The 24,148-nt window shown below is 44.9% G+C and overlaps 1 long non-coding RNA gene across 1 annotated transcript; it reads right to left on the reverse strand.

Annotated features, from left to right (window-relative positions):
- Positions 1-5,673: 5,673 nt before the first annotated feature.
- LOC143929991 (uncharacterized) lies at positions 5,674-6,233 on the reverse strand. Its single transcript, XR_013262683.1, has 3 exons — positions 6,141-6,233; positions 5,936-6,060; positions 5,674-5,855 (listed from the first exon to the last, which is right to left on the reverse strand). It is a non-coding gene; the product is annotated as an uncharacterized LOC143929991 (long non-coding RNA).
- Between the last annotated feature and the right edge of the window lie 17,915 nt (positions 6,234-24,148).

Here is a 24,148-nt window from a genome sequence, read left to right on the forward strand (position 1 = left end):
AATTCTTTCAAAGTCGCTGACACAAAATCGAAACCCCCAATTTGCATACTTGTTGTCAGTGACCAAGAAAGCATCGAAGCCTTTGAAATAACGCGATGGCCAGGCATGGCACATTTTTTGTAAAGAGGTCATCATATATCTCCCTAAAAAGTCTCTGAAAAGCAAACCTTCCAAGAAAGAGGCATGTGCTCAGCCTAATGCTGTCAAACATTTGTGATTTAATAGACACCAAACACACTTACAAAAGAGCACCGATCTGTTCCGTGTCTTCACCGCCTTCACCCGAAGTTGACTATTCATCAAGGCGGATGATTGAAGTTTGGCGTAATTCGGGCTGATGCAGATTGACGTGAGCAAATCAGCTGTCGTCCCATTCACAATCACAGCCAAGTTTACCACTTAGGTAGAATAATTTGATTTTGTCTGTTCGGATGATTCTACAATTGGAAGGCACACAATTACATCATTTCACAACTGAATAAGCGTTCTGCTTCAATAAACTGGCATCACTCTGCGGCATGACATTTTTAACTTACAAATTAATATTGGCACACTTGGAAAATGGGTACTGAAAAGCTGGGATGTGTTAAAGTGGACCTGTCACTTAAATGAAGTAGGCGCGGCAATTCCATTGTGGCACTCCGCGCCTTGTTCCCGTAAAATAGATATAAAAAAATCTCCAACAGGACTAGTGGAGATACTTACTAACCAGTATTTAAAAGAACAGTCAATGTAATTGTCTGGCGTAAACTTTTATAATACAAGGGCTGTACGACAAGTAGGGCAAAAGTGGGCATAACTTTTTTTTATTAACTTACGTACACTATATTGTCAAAAGTATTGGGACACCTGCCTTTACACCAGTTATTCTCAACTTCTGTCCTCAGTACCCGCTAACGGGCCGGATTTTAAGTATTACCTTGGGGGAGATGCAGAATAGAATACTGCAATCACTGAGCAGCAAATGATATCACCTGTCATGTATTTCGGTTATCTTGCAAACCTGACCTGTTGGTCGTACCTGAGGGCCCACTATAGGAGTTGAGAAGCACTGCTTTACACGCAGAACCACAGAAGAACACACACCGCTCCAGGCAATACTTCAGGTGCCAATAGATATCATGTGAAGACCCGGCCTCCCCACCATCCAACATGAACACAGCAAAGAAATGGAGACCCCGCCTCTCCACCATCCAACATGAACACAGCAAAGAAATGGAGACCCCGCCTCTCCACCATCCAACATGAACACAGCAAAGAAATGGAGACCCCCGCCTCCCCACCAGCCAACATGTACACAGCAAAGAAATGGAGACCCCCGCCTCCCCACCAGCCAACATGTACACAGCAAAGAAATGGAGACCCCCGCCTCCCCACCATCCAACATGTACACAGCAAAGAAATGGAGACCCCCGCCTCCCCACCATCCAACATGTACACAGCAAAGAAATGGTCGCACTCAGAAATTTCCAAAAAACTTGCTTGATGCACCATTATTGTCACAAGTGTATCAGACAAACACAAGACAAGCAGTTGACACGTTTCACAAGCGCTTGTAAAATGCATCAACTGCTTGTCCTGTGTTTGTCTGATACACTTGTGACAATAAAGGTGCATCAAGCAAGTTTTTTGGAAATTTCTGAGTGCGACCATTTCTTTGCTTTGTTCACTGATTTACATGAACTTTTATGGCTTCCCAATCTTAGTCTGTAGGGTTCTATATTGAGTTGGTCCACCCTTTGCAGCTATAACAGCTTCTACTCTTCTGGGAAGGCTGTCCACAAGGTTTAGGAGTGTGTCTATGGGAATGTTTGACCATTCTTCCAGAAGTGCATTTCTGAGGTCAGGCATTGGTGTTCAACGAGAAGGCCTGGCTCGCAGACTCCACTCTAATTAATCCCAAAGGTGTTCTATTGGGTTGAGGTTCCCTTCACTGAAACTGAAGGGTCAAGCCCAACCCCTGATAAACAACCACACGCCATAATCCCCCATCCACAAAATTATCTGGACCAGTGCACAAGGCAAGGTCTATAAAGACATGGATGAGCGAGTTTGGGGTGGAGGAACTCGTTGGATTTTGGACGAGAAGGCCTGGCTCTCATTCTCCACTCTAATGCCCCGTACACACGAGCGGACTTAAATCCGAAGGAGTTTCCGCCGGAGTTCCACCGGAGTTCCGCCGGAGTTCCGACGCAACGGACTTGCCTACACACGATCCCACTAAAGTCCGCCCGTCTGGTCCGCGGTGACGTACACCAGGTCCGACGAGACTATAAAACGGAAGTTCAATACCAAGTGCGCCACCCTTTGGGCTCCTTCTGCTAATTTCGTGTTTATCTCGTGTTAGTAGAAGTTTGGTGAGAGACGATTCGCGGTTTTCAGACTCGTATTTTTCAGACCGTTTTTCACTGCTTTTCAGTTTGTGCTTGTGAGGTTTGTATCTGTTTTTTAGTGTGTGTAGTCAGTTCGTCTCTGTATTTTGCAGTGCGATCTAACTGCGCTCGCTGACTTTCAGCTCGCTCTTCACAGGCCTTGCTGTTCTTCAGTGACGTCTGTTAAGTTCGCTCTGACAATCCGACCGTTTTGAAGCCATGTTGCGTGTACGTACTCGTCGTCGAGTTCGTGCTTTGCTTGCGCTTGGTGTTGTAGTTCATTCTGCAACCCAAGAACAGTCCTTGGACGGGGTGTTGAGGAGTTCATGGACGAAGAATTGGTTGCTCCAGCGTGACCAGTTCTCGCACATGCCTTTGCTTCGTGAGATCCGGGAGAATAATCCTGATGATTTCAGGAATTATCTCCGGATGACGGACCCCGTTTTTCACCGTCTGCTGGCTTTGCTGACCCCTTATATCAGCAGGCAGGATACCTGCATGCGGCAAGCCATCACTCCGGAGCAGAGGCTCGTCGCCACGTTGCGCTACTTGGCGACAGGGAGAAGCCTTCAGGACCTGAAGTTCTCGACAGGCATCTCCCCCCAGGCTCTGGGGATCATTATCCCAGAGACCTGTTCTGCCATTATACAGGTCCTGCAGGAGGACTATATTAAGGTAAGATTTAGCATTTAACATCACATTTTATTGTCTTTAATGTTTGCTAATGCCTTGTATTTCTTTCCTCAATCTCTAATTACCATGATTGCAATATGCTGTGAATGTCCCCTTTGTCCTCATGCATGCTGCAATCTTTTAATGCTCCTTTTTTCTTTTTCATGCATATTTGCCTTCATTAAACCTCACCAACATGCTATGGTAGGCCCATATCCACCTAGTCTAGTCACTTAAAATGTCTTTTGTCAGCTCCATTCTATTGCTTTATCCTAAAACCAAACATTTTAAAGATTATTCCAAATGGTCTGTGTCCCCTTAACTGAATCCCCCCCCCCCTTAATAGTATCCCAAATGGTCTGTGTGTCCTTTAACTGGATCCCCCCCCCCCCCACACACACTTAATATAATTCCAACGAGTCTGTGTGTCCTTAAATGAATGTTGAATTATATATTGTATTTTTAACACACTTCAACCCTGGAATGATTTTCCCCCCCTTCCTGACCTTCATCACTTTTTTGGGTGATTTGGCAGTGCGTTGTTTGAATTGACAATTGTGCGTCCTTGTAACATGGCTCCTCCTAGTAAATTATCTTCATTTTATTAGCACAAAGCGATTTTGTATTTGGTTGTCTTTGATCACCTCTGCTTTTTTAGTTTTGGTGATTAACCACCAACAAACCCAAAATGCATTTTTCTAAATATGCTTTTTTTTCTCTCTTTTCGCTCTAAAGAAAGATAGGTAAAAAAATATATCACCATGATTTTTTGGGACATCATTTGATGCTGATACGTAGTCTTTTAGTAAACAAAAATGTGTTAAAATGAATCACAATTTAAGCGTTTCTTGATTGTTTTGGTTAAAAGTTCAATCGTTTCGTAAATATGGTCTATTTTGCTGGCATTTGTAAAATCTTGCCATTTTTTAAAATAGTAATGGCGTTGCTAACCGTTTGGTTTTTTTTTTTGTTTTTTTTTTGTTTTTCTGGTGACTGCCACATTATGGCGGACACATTGGCCAATTTCCATACATTTTTGTGACCATTGTCATTAATACAGTGATCAATGCTGTCAAAAATTGTCTTGATTACTGTAAAAATGTCACATGCAGTGAAGGTGTTTTATTAAGCACAAAGGGGGCCAAGGAATGGTTTAAAGTGTGTTCTGGGTGAGTGTTTTTCTTAACTGTCTGGGGGATGGGCTAGCAGTGACATGACCCTGATCACTGCTCCCAATGACAGGGAGCAGACGATCGGTGTCATGTGACTAGGCAGAAGCGTGAAATAAAGTTTGTGTTGTAATGTACAATGTTTAATGTGCAAAAGTACTTATTTTGTTTTTTTTCTGCTTTTTGCCTCCCCAGTTTCCTTCATCGCCACAGGAATGGCAGACTGTGGCATCCCATTTTGCCACCCGTTGGGACTTTCCTAACTGCGGTGGTGCCATAGATGGGAAGCACGTCCACATTGTGCCACCACCCCATTCCGGGTCATACTTTTTTAATTACAAGGGGTTTCACAGTATTGTGTTAATGGCGGTGGTGTCGGCACAGTATGAATTTCTCTATGTGGACGTGGGGAAGAATGGCCGCATGTCGGATGGAGGAGTCTTCGCCCAGACGGAGTTCTACCGCCGTCTACAGACAGGTGGCCTGGGCTTGCCACCTGATTCGGAGAATGTGGAGGAACTACCCTTCGTATTCATCGCTGATGAGGCTTTTGCTCTTGACAACCACATCATGAGGCCATTCCCCCAAAGAGCCCTCACCCCGGAGAGGAGGGTTTTCAACTACCGGCTGGCCAGAGCGAGAAGAGTGGTGGAAAATGCATTTGGAATAATGGCCAGCCGGTTCCGTGTATTTCTGACGGCTCTAAACCTAGCGGAATACAAACTGAACTATGTCATACTTACGTGCTGCATTTTGCACAATTTTTTACACAAATACTCAAATACGTATTTATCAGGAATAATGCCGGAGGCTGGAGTTGGTCCAGAATCCATGACAGGCCTGGATACTGGCCGTACTGGCTTGGCCCCCCAAAGTGCACGTGAAGTGCGCGAAAGATATGTGACTTATTTTAACGGTAGGGGGGCCATTGCAATGCCACCCAATATTTAATTTTTAAAAAGAGGAAAATAATAAAAGAACCTCAAATCTGAAATGTGTTTTCTTGCTTGCTTTTGGTTTGTGCTGTCTCCTATGTTATCCTAGTGCACTTGTAGTGCCAAGTGTATTTTCATTAAATTCAATAAGGCCCATTGTCACTGGATACACAAAATCCCTTTTCCCAAACTGGTATTAAGCATTGAAAGAATACGCCACACATTCTTGATTATTCAAAATTTTAATTTGGCCACATTCACATGTGCCATTGAATATTTAGTGATCTAAATTTTTTTTTGGGTTTATTTAACTTTCTTTGCCAAACATTTTTTTGTTTCCTTTTTTTTCAATTTTTTAAAAACATTTTTTTTTTTTTTTTTTTTGTGGTTTTTATTTTTCTAGAAAAAATATGAAAAATGTATAAAAAACAATCAGCCACAATCGTAAAAATTGGTGAAGTAACAATCTTTGAACTAAAACAAGGGAAATGAAGAACATGATCGATATTATGGAGAAACGGATTATATTCTCCCCAAAATATCGATCATGTTCTTCATTTCCAGCTGCATATTGTCAATCTGAGTCTTCATGAGATCCAGGCTAGTCCGCATGTCATCTAGTTCCCCATTCCAGCCCATTATCTGGCCAATCAGCCTTTGTGCGCTGTCACTGGAAAATGGGGCCCTTTCCACAAACAGAACATCACCTACAATAGATGGGAAAAATTGGGTCAAAAATTATGCAGTCATACATGGATTTCAACAAGCTGGGGTGTCAGACACTCACCTGGTGGGGTGCCCAGCTCCCCTACTTCCTCCACCTCTCCTTCCTCAACCTCTCCTTCCTCGACATCCTCGGGGGGGGGGCACTGGTGCTTGGAAATGTGTCGCTTTCCACAACCACAACATCACCTAAAATAGATGTAAAAAAATGTGTTTGGAAATATGCAGGTATACATCGATTACCTGAAGCTGTGGTGTCAGACACTCACCTGGTGGGGTGCCCATCTCCTCTCCTTCTTCCACCTCTCCTTCCTCCACATGCACATCCACGGGGGGGATGGGGCTAACCTCACATTCCTGCTGGCAAGGGTGGCGGTCCCTGGGATCCTGCTTTGTGAGGCTTTTCTCCCCTATGAGAAATTAACAAACAAAAAGGTATACTTTAGCACACAGATATTTAAGGCCAGAACTAGGAAGATGAAACCTTGATTAGAAGTGTTGTACAATTGTCGGTTTATGAAGAGATGCAAAATGTGAAGACATGAGAAATCAATTCACTTTGGCAAAAAAGCAAATAATTTGCTTTTTGTGCCAAGGTTCACACATGCCCAACCCCCCCCCCCCCCCAAGTATACCAGGGAACCCCGTGTGGCGTGTGGTTTACCCTAATAAATGTTCTCTGGTGTCCCACACCTTTGCTCATGAGTGCAGATGTGTTTTTACCCAGCTGCCAAGTGTCCTCTCCTTCAATTACACTGAATGTTCTTTTCTAGTCATTGTATTTTAAAACACATCTAAACCACAATGTCCTAATCATTTGTTGTGTCCTAAAAATTACACAGCCAAAAAATGCTGTTCAAACCCTGTATCATAAACGAGGTTTGCCACGAACAATTTACGAGGGTTTGTTAAAACGATACGATTCTTTTACTGTATACAACATGAAAGCAGCAATTTTTTACATTGTACAAAGGTAAAGCATATGGATCTGTATGCAATAATCATAAAATAGGAACACACGACAAGTACTTACTTTTTTTCAGAACTTTCTTGATCCTTCTGTATTGATCCGGCTCCCTCAATTTCAGGTCGGACCACCGTTTCCTCAATTGGTCTTTTGACCGTCGTACCCCAAAACGATTATGCAGGGTCTTAACTACTTTGGCCATGATTCTGGCCTTGCGCAAGTTCGGATGGGTGTATGGTCCATGCTTGCCATCATAATCCTTACTTCGCAAGATTGCCACCATCTCCACCATCTCTTGAAATGCCATATTTGAGGCCTTAAATCTCCGCTTTCCGGATCGGGACGTTTGTGGCTCCGGGGATTCGTGACTACTGGAGTCGTTAAGATCAAGCACCTGTTGTGTTTCCGCCATGTTTCTCCTACTGCGCACCGTAGAGAAAAGGGGGCGGGAAATATTCTTGTAAAAGAACGTCATGGGCGGGCAAAGCAGGCGTAGTTCTACGCGTACGCACTGGATCTTACGCCAAAATCACACGTCATACGTACGTTAAGTGCGCAGAAAGGGCGGGAAACCATGAACTTGACTAAAAGAACGTCAGGGGCGGGCAACGCAGGCGTAGTTCTACGCGTACGCACTGGATCTTACGTCAAAAATCACACGTCGTACGTACGTTAAGTGCGCAGAAAGGGCGGGAAACCATGAACTTGACTAAAAGAACGTCATGGGCGGGCAAAGCAGGCGTAGTTCTACGCGTACGCACTGGATCTTACGCCAAAATCACACGTCGTACGTACGTTAAGTGCGCAGAAAGGGCGGGAAACCATGAACTTGACTAAAAGAACGTCAGGGGCGGGCAACGCAGGCGTAGTTCTACGCGTACGCACTGTATATAACGACAAAAATCACATGTCGTATGTTCGTTTGCGAAAATAGGAACAGAAGTTGGGAGCAAGCAAAACGAAGGTAAGTTTAAACCATTTCCCCAAATAAGTGGCAGATCCTGGAGTCTATCTTGGGCTAAGATTAGGAGAGTCTGAGCTAACATTATGTTTTTTGGCTTGTGTATTGTCTTTCAGAAAAATGAATCAAAAATTCAGGGATCCTGAATTTTTAAGTCTGTTTATCGACAAGTATAAAGAGATGTCAAATCTGTGGCATGCCAAGCACAAGGATTATTTTAATAAACCAGTAAGGAGGGCAACACTGGAGAGATTTTTGACATTTGTGCAGACTTGGATCCCAGAGGCAGACGTGGACTTTGTGGAGAAGAAAATTCAAATATTGCAAAATATGTACCGAAAGGAAAAGAGGAAAATCGATCAATCCAAAACATCAGGCGCAGCACCAGGTGATGTATATGTACCCAGGCTGTGGTACTTTGAAAAGCTACGGTTCCTGGACGACCGGTGTAAACCCAGGGAGTCGCTTTCTACTCTTCCCTCCACCCTTCCCTCCACCCTTCCCTGCAGCATTCCCTCCGCCTCAGCAGAGGCTGATGAGCCTTCCATCCTGGAAGAAGCGGATGCACCCAGCTGGAGCCAGGTATTTTTTTTACCAAAAATAGTGATATTCATAATATTAATGATGTTAACTAGATGTTATTCGAATTTGTACGCTATTATTGATGTTAAAAAATAGTTAAAATTTGGACATATCAATTTACAGTAGTGGCCACAAATGTTTGTCACCAGCAGAAACAAGAAATAGTGGTGTCATAATGATACTCTTTTATATGTATTAACAGAATTTTGAAGTCAGGAGCTGAAAAATGTTTAGGATTGATGAACAAAAAACTAAAACAATGTCCCTTTTTTATACACAGGAGGAGCTCAGCCAGGAGGAAGGTGGGGAAAGTGGCAGGCAGGAGGAGGCTATGCCCACTCTCAGCCAGGAGGAGTCCATGCCCTCTGTCAGGCAGGAGGTGGCCGGGCCTAGTAGAAGCATGACAACATCTCAAGTGCCTCCCCTCCGTCTTCCATCAAAAAGGGCCAAAAAAAATACGCTGGCACAGGAGGAATCCCTGCGACTAATTAGAGAGGCTACTAATGTTTTAAACAGCCCCCCTGACGCAGAAGAGGCCTATGGCTGCTACATCGCCAGCCGTCTCCACCAATTAGAGATGGGCCAACGTCTGCACTGTGAAAGGCTCATTTTCTTGGCGTTACAGAAGGGGCTGAGTGGAGAATTATCTGCCAACAGCAATATTGTGGAGCAAGTTCCTCCTGTTCCTCCTCCTCCTCCTCCTCCTCCTCCTGCCACGAGTCCACCACCGGAGACACAGCCTCCCAGGAAGGCTACAGGGAAGTCTGCAGGGAAGGGTGCAGTGAAGGGTGGAGCGAAGAGAAGAAGGTGATGACCTGGCTTCACTCTGGTCCGACCAAAAAGACACAGCCTGTTGTACCACAGCCTGGGGACATATATACCATCTGATGCTGCTCTTGATGTCTGGGATTCTGGGACCATATTGGATTTTGTAATATTTGAATTTTCGTTTCCACAGAGTTTCACGTTTGCCCTGGGGCCAAAAGGCTACACAAATGTCACAAGTTTCTCCAGTGTTGCCTTCATTTTTTTGTTTGTTAAACCAGAATGAATGGATATTTTTGTTTGAAAATATAATTGCCTATGTGTTTTTTGGTCAAATACCTTTCTAGAAAAGACAATGTGAAATTAACAAGGGACACTAACCTCCTTGAGGTTATAAACAAAATAAAAATGTTATTGTGGTAACTTGTCACCAGAATTAAAATAAAAAGGTTATTGTGGTAATAAAAAAAAAAAAAAAAAAAAAGTTTTTGGTGTTAACTTGACGGAACAATTAAATATGGAGATCACAATAAAAAAAAAATGGTAAAGAATTGTACCAAAAATATGTAGGCAAAAAATTAGTCAACAACATTTTTTATTTATTTTTTTTATTTTTTTGGAGTAATTTTTTCATCAATATTTTTTTGTGAAATCATGAACATTTTTTTTCTTGTGATCTCCATATTTAATTATTCGGTCAAGTTAACAACTTTTTTTTTTTTTTGTTTTAATTGACAGAATAATTAAATATGGAGATCACAAGAAAAACATGGTAAAGAATTCTACCAAAAATATGGAGGAAAAAAATTAGTCAAAAAAAATAAAAAAATATTGAGATGGGGCTTTAAAATAAAAACAAGATCATTCATGAGATGAGGAGAAATAAAACAGAAATGTGTTTGGTGAGAACTCTGTGAGTGAATATGAGCAGCAAAGCAACTTCGTTATTCTAGCATTATAAATAAAAAGGCTTCGTTCTTCTAGCATTATAAAGAAGATGCGCTATACATTTAAACGAGCACAGAATTTGCAGCATGACGAATGTGCTACTTCCAATACGAACTGGAGTTTTACAAGACCGAGCACTTCCGTCTCGTACTTGCTTCAGAGCATGCGTCGTTTTAGGACTGTCGGAACAGCATACAGACGAGCGGACTTCTACATCGGACCTGGGTCCGGCGGAGTTCCGTCGGGAAAATTTGAAGCATGCTTCATTTCTAAAGTCCGTCAGACTTTTGCGAAGCTAAAGTCCGTTGCAGCCCACACACGATCGGATAGTCTGACGGACTCGGTCTGACGGACTTTGGATGTTGAAAAGTCCGCTCGTGTGTACGGGGCATTATTCATCCCAAAGGTGTTCTATCGGGTTGAGGTCCTCCATCCCAAACTCGATCATCCATGTCTGGATGGACCTTGCTTTGTGCACTGGTATGCAGTCATGTTGGAACAGGATGGGGTCATTCCCAAACTGTTCCCACAAAGTTGAGAGCATGAAATTGTGCAAAATACCTTTGTATGCTGACGTCTTAAGAATTCCCTTCAATGGAACTAAGGGGCCAAGCCCAACCCCTGAAAAACAACCCAACACCATAATCCCTCTTCCACCAAAAGATTTGGACCAGTGCACAAAGCAAGGTCCATAAAGACATGGATGAGCGAGTTGACTGACCGCAACCCAATAGAACACCTTTGGGATGAATTCGAGCGGAGACTGCGAGCCAGGCCTTCTCGTCCACATCAGTGCCTGACCTCACAAATGCGCTTCTGGAAGAATGGTCAAACATTCCCATAGACACACCTAAACCTTGTGGACAGCCTTCCCAGAAGAGCTGAAGCTGTTAGAGCTGCAAAGAGTGAGCCAACACAAAATTGAACTCTACGGACTAAGACTGGGATGCCATTAAAGTTCATGAATGAATGAAATACTTGTATAGCGCACAATGCGAACTGAATTGCCTCTAGGCGCTGTGGCGAGCTTTGATCATCTGCTAAAAGAGGAAGGTCTTGAGTTTTTTTCTAAAAGCCAGGCGATTTTCTTCCAGGCGGATGTTGATTGGTAGAGCATTCCATAGCCGAGGCCCTTGGACAGCGAATCTCCAATCCCCCTTGGATTTATACCGGGCTTTGGGCATGAGGAGGAGGTTTTTGTTGGCTGATCGAAGACTGCGGTTTGGTGTGTAATGATTTATTTTCTCCATTAGGTATTGCGGAGCTTCTCTATGCACGCATTTGTGGGTGAGGCACAGGGTCTTGAACGTGATCCGATTTTTTACGGTTAGCCAATGTAAGCTCCTCAGCGAAGGAGAGATGGATTCCCAGGTTTTTTTTCCTGTTATCAGCCTTTGCCGCCGCATTTTGGATCAGTTGTAATCGCACAAGTTGATATTGTGGTAATCCTATGTAAAGCGAGTTTGCGTAGTCCAGTCGTGAATTAATGATTGTTCCAACTACCACTGCTTTGTCATTCTTTGGGATAAAAGGGATGAGTCTGCGAAGCATGCGCAGCAGATGGTGAGATCCACTGACTACAGATCCTATTTGCGCATCCATTGACATTTGTGCGTCTAAAATAACCCCGAGACTCTTCGCTTTGGTCTTTGGGGAGATAGTCTGCCCAAAGACGGTTGGTGGAGACCAGGAGGTTTTGGTTGCGGGCTTATGATTTGGGTGTAAGATAAGAAGCTCTGTCTTTGATTCGTTCAGCTGGAGGGAGTTGGTGGTCATCCAGTCCTCTATTGATTTGAGGCAGTTTTCAAGTTGTTGTTGGTGATCTTTTTTTCCATTGATCCGGAAATAAAGTTGTGTGTCGTCAGCGTAAGAGTGGAAGCAGAGATCTGAGCATCTGATGATTTGAAGGAGTGGGCGAATGTAAATGTTGAAGAGAACGGGTGACAAAGGAGAGCCTTGAGGGACTCCGCAGGTGACTGCCCGAGTTTCGGAGAGGAATTTTCCTAGTTTCACTGTCTGTGACCGATTTCCTAGGAAGGACGCGAACCATTGGAGATCTATGTCTTGGACTCCTGCTACTTCAGTTTTGGATAGAGTAGGGGGGCCAACACCTTTGTCAAGTTTTTATTTTGCTCTCTGTGCGCCACTGCGACCATCTCCTTGAGTGATACTAAAGGTTCCTTTTAAAAAAATAAAATAACAATCATGTCATACTTAACTCCACTGTGCAGCTTGTTTTGTACAGAGTGGCCCCGAACCTTGTCTTCCGGGGGCCCACGGTGGCTCTGGTGGCTCCTCCCCACATTAGATAACCCTCTGGGAGAAGAACTCTCCCAGGGGGCTACCTTGTGGCCGTGCTCCCAAGTCCAGCATTCAGCGGCCATAGATGCCAAATGCAGAACTCAGCCCCGCCCCCCGGTGGCCGTGTCATTGGATTTGATTGACAGCAGCAAGAGCCAATGGCTGTGCTGCTATCAATCAATCCAATCAACAGATGAGAACCCCCTAGCCGGGATGGTGTATCCCTGTGGGACAAATTTGAGGGTTCAGATAAGTAAAATGCGGGGGGGGGGGGGGGCTGGGGGCCGGTCACTAAGGTGAAAAAACACTTACCTTTACAACCCCTTTAATGTTCCAGATACACAACAGGAAGTTAGAGGATATTTCTCAAAGTGAGTGAAACTCCCCTTTTTTCTGGGTATAACTGTAAATTGTTGGACTTCCCCCCCATTTTTCCCCTTAGTGACGGCAGTCACTAGTATAAATAGAGGGGTTGAATATACCCAGTGGTGACACAGACAGCAAAAAAAAAAAAAAACTTGACAGAGGGTCCAACCCTTCCCCACTCTATCCAAAAGTCAGAATAAAACATAAATATCTAAATTGTTCCATCACCCGGGACTGTTAATTGGCAGGACAGTGTATAGCATCAGGGAGCTGTCCAGGGTGCTGAAATCATTTGACCATTCAGAGGCCTAGTTAGGAAAGTAAAGGGCAAAACACAAAATTCAGTCTTTAGAACTAATCTTTAAAGCTGAACTTTGGGGATGATATATTTTACGGATGGTATAAATGTAGCGCTAAACCATAGACATTAAATAATGTGACCAAATAATGTATAAAAGTAATCAGAACTAAATAGTGAATATCAGTCCCAAAAAATAAGAACAACAAAGAATATGAAAAAATGGTGAAAACCAAAAATAAGGAAGTCCCAAAGGTGAAAAAATATTGTGGAAAACATATAAAAAGTCCCCTGCAGAAAATGGTTGTTCAGAAGTGGGATACAGAGGCATCAACAAGCATGTAAATCTTCAGGGATGGTGTGTCCTCCACCCAAGGTAAGGGATGTATACTTTTACCGGAACAGGTGGGCTCGAATGTCAGTGACAACGAGTCGGCAAGGATAGCCGAATTGACAGATGGCCAAAACGGAAATAGAGGGGAACTCCAAGGGTGGATCCAGGAAATCGTGCCGATGATGGTAAGGTTGGAACTCAGATGTTAGACCGCCAAACTGGAAAGTCGGAAACTCTCATGCGAAGGACAAATTTTGAGATGGGAATGATATATTTTACATAGAGCCATCTTGGAAAAATGTAAGTAAGCATATATGACACCAGACCAAGCTAAATGAAAGCTGAAAACGACTGTCCAAGCTACTACAGTGATGACTGCAGTCCCCCATGTGCCGTGTTAAGCAGCTGCCCTTCTGCATAGTAGCCACAGGAGATCCTTTGCCTAGCAGAGCTCCAATCAAGAAATACTTTCCATTTTTCTCAATGATTACTATGAATGATAACATAGACAAGGTGGAGAGGACGGTCAGTGATGTCACAATCTCCACCTTAATCAGTCTGAGAACGATTGTGTTTACTTTGCAGAAGGGCAACCACTTGGCACAGCACCCAGAAGACCTCAGCCCTCACTGTAGTAGCTTAGGCTGCTACAATGGTTTTCACATACAGTACGTATGTTTCCCAACTGTGGAACTAAAACTGGTGATACAGTAGGCTGTTGGTAGACATCAGGCTTGGCATGTGCATAAAAGACTGAATGGAGGCCATGTAAGAGATTTTTAAATGTAGCACTCTCTAGTGTGTGCTAGAAGTAGTTTTATTTTTTTTTAATTATTTTTTTATAAATCTTTTTATTACATTTTGCAACTACAAAAATTCCACCCATGCAGGGGTAACCTAAGAGCCCATTCACACAGGGGCAACTCCTGATCCGACTTCAGGTCGCCCCTAGTCGCCTCAGGTCGCCTCAGGTCGGACAACATTTAAAAAGCAATGTAAGTGAATGAGAGCCGTCTTAATGCACACTACTGAAGTCGCTCCGACTTCAGAAAAGGTTCCTGTACTACTTCTATCCGACTTGTAGGCGACTGGTACCCATTGATTTCAATGGAGATCGCCTCCAAGTCGGATCTCCGTTTATACGGAGGCGACTTTGACAGAATTATCAGCTCTCAAGAGGGAACTCCACGGCAAATTTCTGAAAAAAATTTGGCGTGGGTTCCCCCTCCGAGAGCATACCAGGCCCTTAGGTCTGGTATGGATTCCAAGGGGAACCCCCTACGCCGAAAAAACGGCGTGGGGGTCCCCCCCAGATCCACACCAGACCCTTATCCGAGCACGCTACCCGGCCGGCCAGGAAAGGGGGTGGGGACGAGCGGGCGCCCCCCCCCCTCCTGAGCCGTACCAGGCCGCGTGCCCTCAACATGGGGGGGTGCCTTGGGGGAGGGGGGGCGTGCGGCCCCCCCACCCCAAAGCACCTTGTCCCCCTGTCGCGACGACAGAAGACCGGGCCACCGCCTGTAAAAGAGCTATAAGAAGGCGCGGTGGCCCGGCAGAAGAACCGAAGAGGGGGACAAGACCCCCGGAGTCGGGAGAAGAGGCCGGCGGCGGGGAGGAAGAAAGCCGGACTCCTCCGCTAGTAAAAGAGCTACAAGAAGATAGCGGAGGAGTCCGGCGAGAAGACCCCCGAAGACGGAAGACCCCCGGAGCTGTGCAATAAAATATTTTTTCCCTGTGTTGTGTTTTTTTTTTGTACTTTTTTTCCACAGGTGAATGGGTAGGGGTACATTGTACCCCATACTCATTCACATAGGGTGGGGGGCCGGTATCCGGGGGCCCCCTTATTAAAAGGGGCTCCCGGATTCCGATAAGCCCCCCGCCCGCAGACCCCAACAACCAACGGCCAGGGTTGTCGGGAAGAGGCCCTTGTCCTCATCGACATGGGGACAAGGTGCTTTGGGGTGGGGGGGCCGCACGCCCCCCCTCCCCCAAGGCACCCCCCCATGTTGAGGGCACGCGGCCTGGTACGGCTCAGGAGGGGGGGGCCGCCCGCTCGTCCCCACCCCCTTTCCTGGCCTGCCGGGTAGCGTGCTCGGATAAGGGTCTGGTGTGGATCTGGGGGGGGACCCCCACGCCGTTTTTTCGGCGTAGGGGGTTCCCCTTGGAATCCATACCAGACCTAAGGGCCTGGTATGCTCTCGGAGGGGGAACCCACGCCAAATTTTTTTCAGAAATTTGCCGTGGAGTTCCCCCTTGAGCTCATTCTCTGCTTGGCCTCGGCAAAAGTCGCCTGGCCTGGGGCGACTTGTAAGTCGTCCCAAGTCGGGCTTGAAGTCATCACAAGTCGTTTTGAAGTCGTCCCAAGTCGTGCTGTGATCTTAACTCAAGTCGTGTCCAAGTTGCCTGACTCAAGTCGCCTACAAGTCGTGTTGCCCCTGTGTGAATGGGCTCTAAGGGGGTCTGGCTGCTCATTGTGCGGCCACCAACAACTATAGTATTAAAACAAACAAAGAAAACCACAAAAGTGTGTGTGAATGGCTCTCCTCGGTACAAACATACAGTCATTTCAGAGTAATAAAACCACCAGGTCAAACCCGCCCACATGCCTCCTCATTTTGTAACATGGTATAGCAGGAACTGGGAGAAAAATCTTAGCCCTTAAGAAGGAATGTCAGATATACATACCGTAGTGTCCTCTTTAAGCCATTTACCCCAGATTTTGTCAAACTTCAGTGGGCAACCCCTGTTATAATAGGTATCCTTGTAAACTCAAACTCATCCATGCTGAAACTGTGGGGGAGTAGGCTTTGTCCAGGCCAGAATTAATTGTTATTGTAGGAAAATTTTGGCTTGGCTGAGGGCCAGGCCTGGGTTGTGAATGTGGGTCATGGTTCAGTGACTCAGGGGCTGGGTGACTCATAAGGCAACTCTCTCTGGCACCTTCCCCTGGTCTGGAAGCTTGTAGAAACTACCAGAGCTGGAGGTTGGGAGTAAGGAGGAGCTACCACGCATATTTATGAGGTCTTCAACTAATCCCCAGCAAAAAGGGTCTGGAAGGGGGCAGGCAACCTCATAAATTGACAAGAGTCATGCCAGCAGAGGGAATTGGGTAGAAAATGGAGATGGACTGCTAAGGAGGCTGCCGGAGGCCCTTGAGGGTGCCCCCTAGTCTGGGGGGATGACCTCGGGCCTGGGGCTTGGTTGCTGGAAGATTCCCCCTAAAACACACAGAGGAAACCCTTCCTGGAGGCATGGGAGCAAGGAGAGAGGACAGCAAGAGCAGGTCAGCATGTCTGGGAGATCTCCTGAGGGTCATCTGGGTGGGCTGGTAAGTGACAGTCTTGAAGAGTGGGGAGAAGTTAGCCTGGAGGGCCAGTGAAAGGGACAGCTGCAGGTTGGCAGTGCCTGAAGAGGTGGTGCTGGGATCAGTAGCCACAGGAGGAATATTAGCTGGATACTGAACTTTGCTTCACAACCAAAGGGCCCCAGGTTCTTGCCTGTAATGGGCTATTGCTTCAATATGACATTGTCAGACATTTTCAGTGTACCAGCTAGGTTTTGCAAGTAAGTGAGTGCTGGAGGAAGAAGAGGAGCTGTATATAGGGCTGTATATAGGAAAAGTTGTTCCTGTATTTTGTTTGAAGTCAAATGGACATCCCATAACCTCCCATCTATATCAAAGTTATTACCCCCAATAAAACAAAAACAAAGTCATTCTCTGACTCAATAGTGACTGTGAAAATTCAGTGTGTCCGGCTGTGCAATTCTAATTGTGGCTCCTTAGGGGGTGCGCTACATAAACATATGTACTTCCTCTACTAGTTGAAAGCCAATGCAAGAGTGAGAATACTCTGTATGTGGTAATATGGTACCAAATAAAGGGACCATGCTGATATGAATAATGTATCCATAGTAACCTCTACATATGTTACTGCACTGCACATGGTGGGCATAATACATCACATGGTGGTCACTGCACTGCACATGGTGGTCACTGTACTGCACATGTGGGCAAAATACATCACATGGTGGTCATTGCACTGCACATGGTGGGCACAATACATCACATGGTGGTCACTGCACTGCAAATGGTGGGCAAAATAGATCACATGGTGGTCATTACACTGCACATGGTGGGCACAATACCTCACATGGTGGTCATTGCACTGCACATGGGGGGCACAACACATCACATGATGGACACTGCACTGCACACACATGGTGAGCACAATACATCACATGGTAGTTACTGCACTGCACATGGTGGGCACATTACATCACATGGTGTTCACTGCACTGCACATCATGAGCACAATACATCACATGGTGGTTATTGCATTGCACATTATGGGCACAATGCATCACATGGTCACTGCACTGCAAATGGTGGGCAAAATACACCACATGGTGGTCATTACACTGCACATGGTGGGCACAATACATCACATGGTGGTCATTGCACTGCACATGGTGGGCACAATACATCACATGATGGACACTGCACTGCACACACATGGTGAGCACAATACATCACATGGTAGTTACTGCACTGCACATGGTGGGCACATTACATCACATGGTGTTCACTGCACTGCACATCATGGGCACAATACATCACATGGTCACTGCACTGCACATCATGGGCACAATACATCACATGGTGGTCATTGCATTGCACATGATGGGCACAATACATCACATGGGGGTCATTGCATTGCACATGATGGGCACAATACATCACATGGTCACTGCACTGCACATGGTAGTTACTGCACTGCACATGGTGGTCACTGCACTGCCTCTGTTAACGTTTTAGGACTTTGGTGGTTTTAGAATTTTAGCATGCAAAACTAGGAGACTGCAGTGGGTGTGTTAGGGAATTCTTCCCCTACATGAGAAGTAGGAGTTCTCAGATCACCAGATTAGCTACACAATGGATGGGGGTCCCCCACTCTGCTGCAATGCATAAGGTAGGCTGTGCTCCTTGTATCCATTTCAAGTGTAAATCTTTAGTCACCACAGGAATATTTATTCAAGGATCTTAAACTATCAGGCGGTAAACAGTTGATAGAGATTAGGACCCATGTGTTATGTTGTACAATAAACCTTTTTTTCTGATAATTTAAAAGTTTTGCTGTTTTGAAGAAAAGCTGAATTTACCACACCGATAAAAAAAAAGAAATCTGCTTACAATATTTTACTGTAAGATTGAAAAGAAGAAATGATTTGTGTGGAATGTTCAGAAAATGGTAACATTTTTCATCAGACTCTTGTGAATGCCCAGCTGAATATGAAGATAGACAAGGATCCAATTCATTTCAGAAAGCTCCCCGGATGTTCTACTTCTGCCTTCTATTGATGTTTGGTGTCTATGAAGGGATAGCTCAAGGGATTTTATTTCAAGGGTTTCGCATGAAGTAGAAGATCGGGTAAACTAGGAAAAACTGAGTAAAGTTTTACAATCTTTTTTTTAAAGGTTTGTTTTCCTGTGTATACAGCATATCTAAAATATACCATAAGACAAGAGGACTAATTAGAGAAAAGCTTCAATCTAGTGGAAAAACTGGGCATTGTTTCAAAGTTCGTTTTTAAGTCATTGATGAAATTGATATAAAAACCAACAAACTATTTCACCTACTTTCCATGGAAAGGGCATGCAGATAATTAGGAGGACCATAGAGTATGAAAACTATTGTGACTGTGCCCACCCTCATGATGACATCAACTGTGACATCATAAAGCAGACAAAAGGTCACATACAAATAGATCTGACTTCATATACTAGTCAGAAGTACGATACCTACATACAGAGTAAAGCCTCGTACACACGATCGAATTTTGTTGGCCAACAGAGTGTCAGACATTTATCCGAAGGGCGTGTGCCAGGAACATGTCTTGCATACTAACGGCACATAATTGCCAGCCAACAAACACGAACGTAGTGGCGTACTATGTGGGATTTCAGCTCTTGAGTGCCACCCTTTGGGCACCTTCTGCTAATGTCATGTTTGATGAGCACTGATTCCGAGCATGCGTGTTTGTACTTTGGACTATTATGTGACGGACATGTGTACACACGATACCAAAATATGACAATAGACCATTGTCCGTGGAACATTTACTAGCCTACCATCCAACATAAGTTGGCGGAAAGTTGGACAACAATTCTCTGATGGAGCGTGCTAACGGTCGGATTTTAGGCCAACAGTCTGTCATCACACAATTCCCTGCCGAAAATCCGATCGTGTGTAGGAGGCTTAAGTGTTGTCTCACAGAAAACTAAAGGGTCTGTACATATTTCCTTCTTTATTTCACATTAACCTCTTGCCGCCCACATAATACATACACTATATTGTCAAAAGTATTGGGACCCCTACCTTTACATGCACATGAACTTTAATGGCATCCCAGTCTTAGTCCGTAGGGTTCAATATTGAGTTGGCCCACCCTTTGCAGCTATAACAGCTTCAATTCTTCTGGGAAGGCTGTCCACAAGGTTTAGGAGTGTGTCTATAGGAATGTTTGACTATGCTTCCAGAAGCGCATTTGTGAGGTCAGGCACTGATGTTGGATGAAAAGGCCTGGGCTCGCAGTCTTCATCCCAAAGGTGTTCTGTGTTCGGGTTGAGGTCAGGACTCTTTGCAGGCCAGTCAAGTTCCTCCACCCCAAACTATTGGGCCACCCCTCCAAATCATTTGGTGGAGGGGGGATTATGGTGCAGGGTTGTTTTTCAGGGGTTGGGCATGGCCCCTTAGTTCCAGTGAATGGAACATTTAAGGTGTCAGCATACCAAGCCATTTTGGACAATTTCATGCTCCCAACTTTTTGGGAACAGTTTGGGGATGGCCCCTTCCTGTTCCAAAATGACTGCGCACCAGTGCACAAAGCAAAGTCCATAAAGACATGGATGAGTGAGTTTAGGGTGGAGGAACTTGACTGGCCTGCACAGAGTCCTGATCTCAACCCAACAGAACACCTTTGGGATGAATTAGAGCAGAGACTGTGAGCCAGGCCTTCTCTCCAACATTAGTGCCTGACCTCACAAATGGGCTTCTGGAAGAATGGTCAAACATTCCCATAGACCAGTGTTTCTCAATTCCAGTCCTCATGGCCCACTAACAGGTCATGTTTTCAGGATTTCCCTCAGATGAAATAGCTGGGGTAATTACTAAGGCAGTGAAACTGATCAAATCACCTGTGCAAAATAATGGAAAGCCTGAAAACATGACCTGTTAGTGGGCCATGAGGACTGGAATTGAGAAATACTGCCATAGACACACTCCTAAACCCTGTGGACAGCCTTTGTGGAAGAGTTGAAGTTGTTGTAGCTGCAAAGGGTGGGCCAACTCAATACTGAACCCTACGGACTAAGACTGGGATGCCATTAAATTTCATGTGTGTGTAAAGGCAGGCGGCCCAATACTTTTGCCAATATAGTGTATGTGTGGCGGCAAAGGGGGTGGGCTTTAACGCCTACACACCACACACATGGGTCCATGGACGGCAGAGGTTTCTGTGGTGAAAGTGCACTCATTATGCGTTCCCAGCACAGAGACCAAGCTGTTAAAAACAGCTTCCAATCTCTAGTAATGATCAGGAGCTGGCAGGACAGGCTACAGTCCCTAGTAATTGCCAGAACTTCAACCATCACTTACGTTCTCTATGTTTTGCCTTTAGAGAAGGTCTTCAGTCTCAATAAAAAAAATGTACAAGTCAGCAGCTACGATTATTGTAGCTGCTGACTTTTAAACAAAGGACCCTTACCTGTCCAAGAATCCAGTGCTGTGCTCACCTGGGTCGGTTCTTTGCAGGTCTTCAGGTCCCATGTTTACTAAGGAAAGCTGGTTCTGACTCCTTGCGGCTTCACAGCCGGCTTCCCACTGTGTGAGCCATACTGCGCTGTGTGAATGGTCCTGCAGCCTCTTGGGACCAGTGAGGTGTCCCAGAAGGTTATGGGACCTGCTCAACCCCCCACAAGAAAAAAAATCCAAAAGTGTGAAGTTCTGCTTTAAGTAACTCTGTTGCCTGAAAAAATAATTTCTAAAAAATAGCCCCTGAACGCCCTGAAAACAAGACTCTTAGGGGTTGATTTACTAAAAACTTTTGCACTCTGCAAGAGCAGTTGTTCCAGAGCTTAATAAATGTGGTAAAGCCTCAAAGATTATCCAATCATGTCCAAGAAAAAAAAATGCATTTTTGCCTGCACATGATTGGATGATGGAAGTCTGCAGAGCTTCTGCTCATTTACTTAGCTCTGGAGCAGTGCATAGTCTATTTGCCTTTAGTAAATCAACTCCTTAACCACTGACGGAGCACACGCCGTCGTTATACATCGCTACTTTGAAGAGGAATATCGTTGTTATGGCAGCAGCTGGCTACCATAACCGCAGTATCCTCTTCTTCAGCGGGTGGTCCACTTTCAGGTAAAAGTGGTCTCTGCGGCGGATTCGCCGAGAGATCACTTCTATCGGCGGCGGGAGAGGGGCCCCCCCGCCAAGCTCAGGTGCCCTCCGCCGCTTACCAGAACCGACAGTAGAGGCGGAGGCGATCGGATCCTTCTTCCTGCTAGGCATGGAGACAAGTGAGGGGAAGATGGCCCCCACCTGCCTTTATATCTTTACAGGGCGGAAGCGACGTCAAAACATCACTTCCGCCCATAGCTCTTAAAGGGCCATTTTTTACATTTTTTTATTGCATTTTAGTGTAAATATGAGATCTGAGGTCTGTTTGACCCCCAGATCTCATATTTAAGAGGTCCCGTCATGCTTTCTTCTATTACAAGGGATGTTTACATTCCTTTTAATAGGAATTAAAGTGACAATTTTTTTTAAACTGTGCAAAAATAAAAAATATAAAAGGTAAAATAAATAAGAAAACATTTTTTTTTAACGCACCCCATCCTGATGAAAACGTCACTTCCGCCCATAGCTCTTAAAGGGCCATTTTTTTATTGCCTTTTAGTGTAAATATGAGATCTGAGGTCTTTTTGACCCCAGATATCATATTTAAGTGGACCTGTCATGCTGTTTTCTATTACAAGGGATGTTTACATTCCCTGTAATAGAAATAAAAGTGACATATTTTTTTTTTTAAAGAACAGTGTAAATATCAAAAAATAAAAGTTAAAATAAATAAGAAAAAAAAAATATTTTTGAAATGCGCCCCATCCCACCGAGCTCACGCGCAGAAGCCAATACATACGTGAGTAGTGCCCGCGTATGAAAACGGTGTTCAAACCACACATGTGAGGTATCACCGCGATCGGTAGATCGAGAGAAATAGTTCTGTAACTCAAAACTTGCAACCTGTAGAATTTTTTAAACGTCTCCTATTGAGATTTTTAAGGGTAAAAGTTTGTTGCCATTCCACGAGCGGATGCAGTTTTGAAGTGTGACATGTTGGGTATCAGTTTACTCAGCATAACATTATCTTTATATAAAAAATAGTCTAACTTTACTGTTGTCTTCTTCTTATTTTATACAAAGTGCACTGCGCAAATACGGTGTGACAAAGTATTGTAACGACCGCCATTTTATTCTCTAGGGTGTTAGAAAAAAAATGTATAATGTTTGGGGGTTCTAAGTCATTTTCTATCAAGAAAAAACAGTTTTTAAAGCGGAGGTCCACCCTAAAGTGGACCTCCGCTCATCGGAACCCTCCCCCCCTCCGGCGCCACAATTGGCACCTTTCAGGGGGGAGGGGGGTGCAGATACCTGTACAGTACAGGTATTCTGCACCCACTTTCGGGATATCTCTCTGCGGAAAGGGGCGTAGATTACGCCCCTTTCTGCAAGTGCCCACCCCTTTCCGCAAGTGCCCCGCTGCCTGCTGGGAAACACACAGATCCCAGAGGCAGCGGGGACCGTCCTTATTGCACAGCGCGATTCGCGCATGCGCAGTAGGGAACCGGGAAATGAAGACGAAAGGCTCCATTTCCTGATTCCCATACCCAAGATGGCGGCTGCAGCACCTTACAGACGATCTAGAGATCGGCTTCGGGTGCCGACATCGCGGGCACGCTGGACAGGTAAGTGTCACTATTTTAAAAGTCAGCAGCTGCAGTATTTGTAGCTGCTGGCTTTTAAAAAAAAAAAAAAAAAACGCGGAGTCCCGGTGGACTCCCGCTTTAACTTGTAAACAACAAATCTCAGAAAGAGGCTTAAGTGGTTAATACTTACCTGTCTGGGAGTAGGTGAGTCCAAACTTTACCTTCTTCAGCAGGTGCTTGATACTCTGCTATGTGCCGTCACCCCCACCAGGGCCGTTTTTAAGGAAGGGCAAAAGGGGCAGCTGCCCTGGGCCCTGTCATTGTTGTGAGGCCCAAATCAGCTGCATCATACTTGCCAACTATCCTGGTTTAAATTCCCTCATCCCTTGAGGTTTTAGTCCTGTTCTGTGTCCCAATATCTCAGTGTGAAGTGCTGCTACTAATGCTGCCCAACTCTGCCCTATTGTTGTGTACAGATGACTTACCTGCAGACCCTGTGTTTACATGTAAATTACCGGCATTCATATGTAAATAGGGGATATCAGGCCCCCCCTGAGGTCATATCCACAGTAATCTCTAGCAACCAATCAACAAGCAGAAATCATGTGCTGTAACCTCTAGGAACTAATCAGTGAGCCGTAATGTGTGCTGTAACCTCTAGCAACCAGTCAGTGAGCTGTAATGTGTGCTGTAACCTCTAGCAACCAGTCAGTGAGCTGTAATGTGTGCTGTAACCTCTAGCAACCAGTCAGTGAGCTGTAATGATA

This window comes from Lithobates pipiens, unplaced genomic scaffold (genome assembly GCF_037356315.1).
Source record: "Lithobates pipiens isolate NorthernLeopardFrog02 unplaced genomic scaffold, aLitPip1_a1.2 Scaffold_25, whole genome shotgun sequence".
In the NCBI taxonomy this organism is placed as follows: domain Eukaryota; kingdom Metazoa; phylum Chordata; class Amphibia; order Anura; family Ranidae; genus Lithobates; species Lithobates pipiens.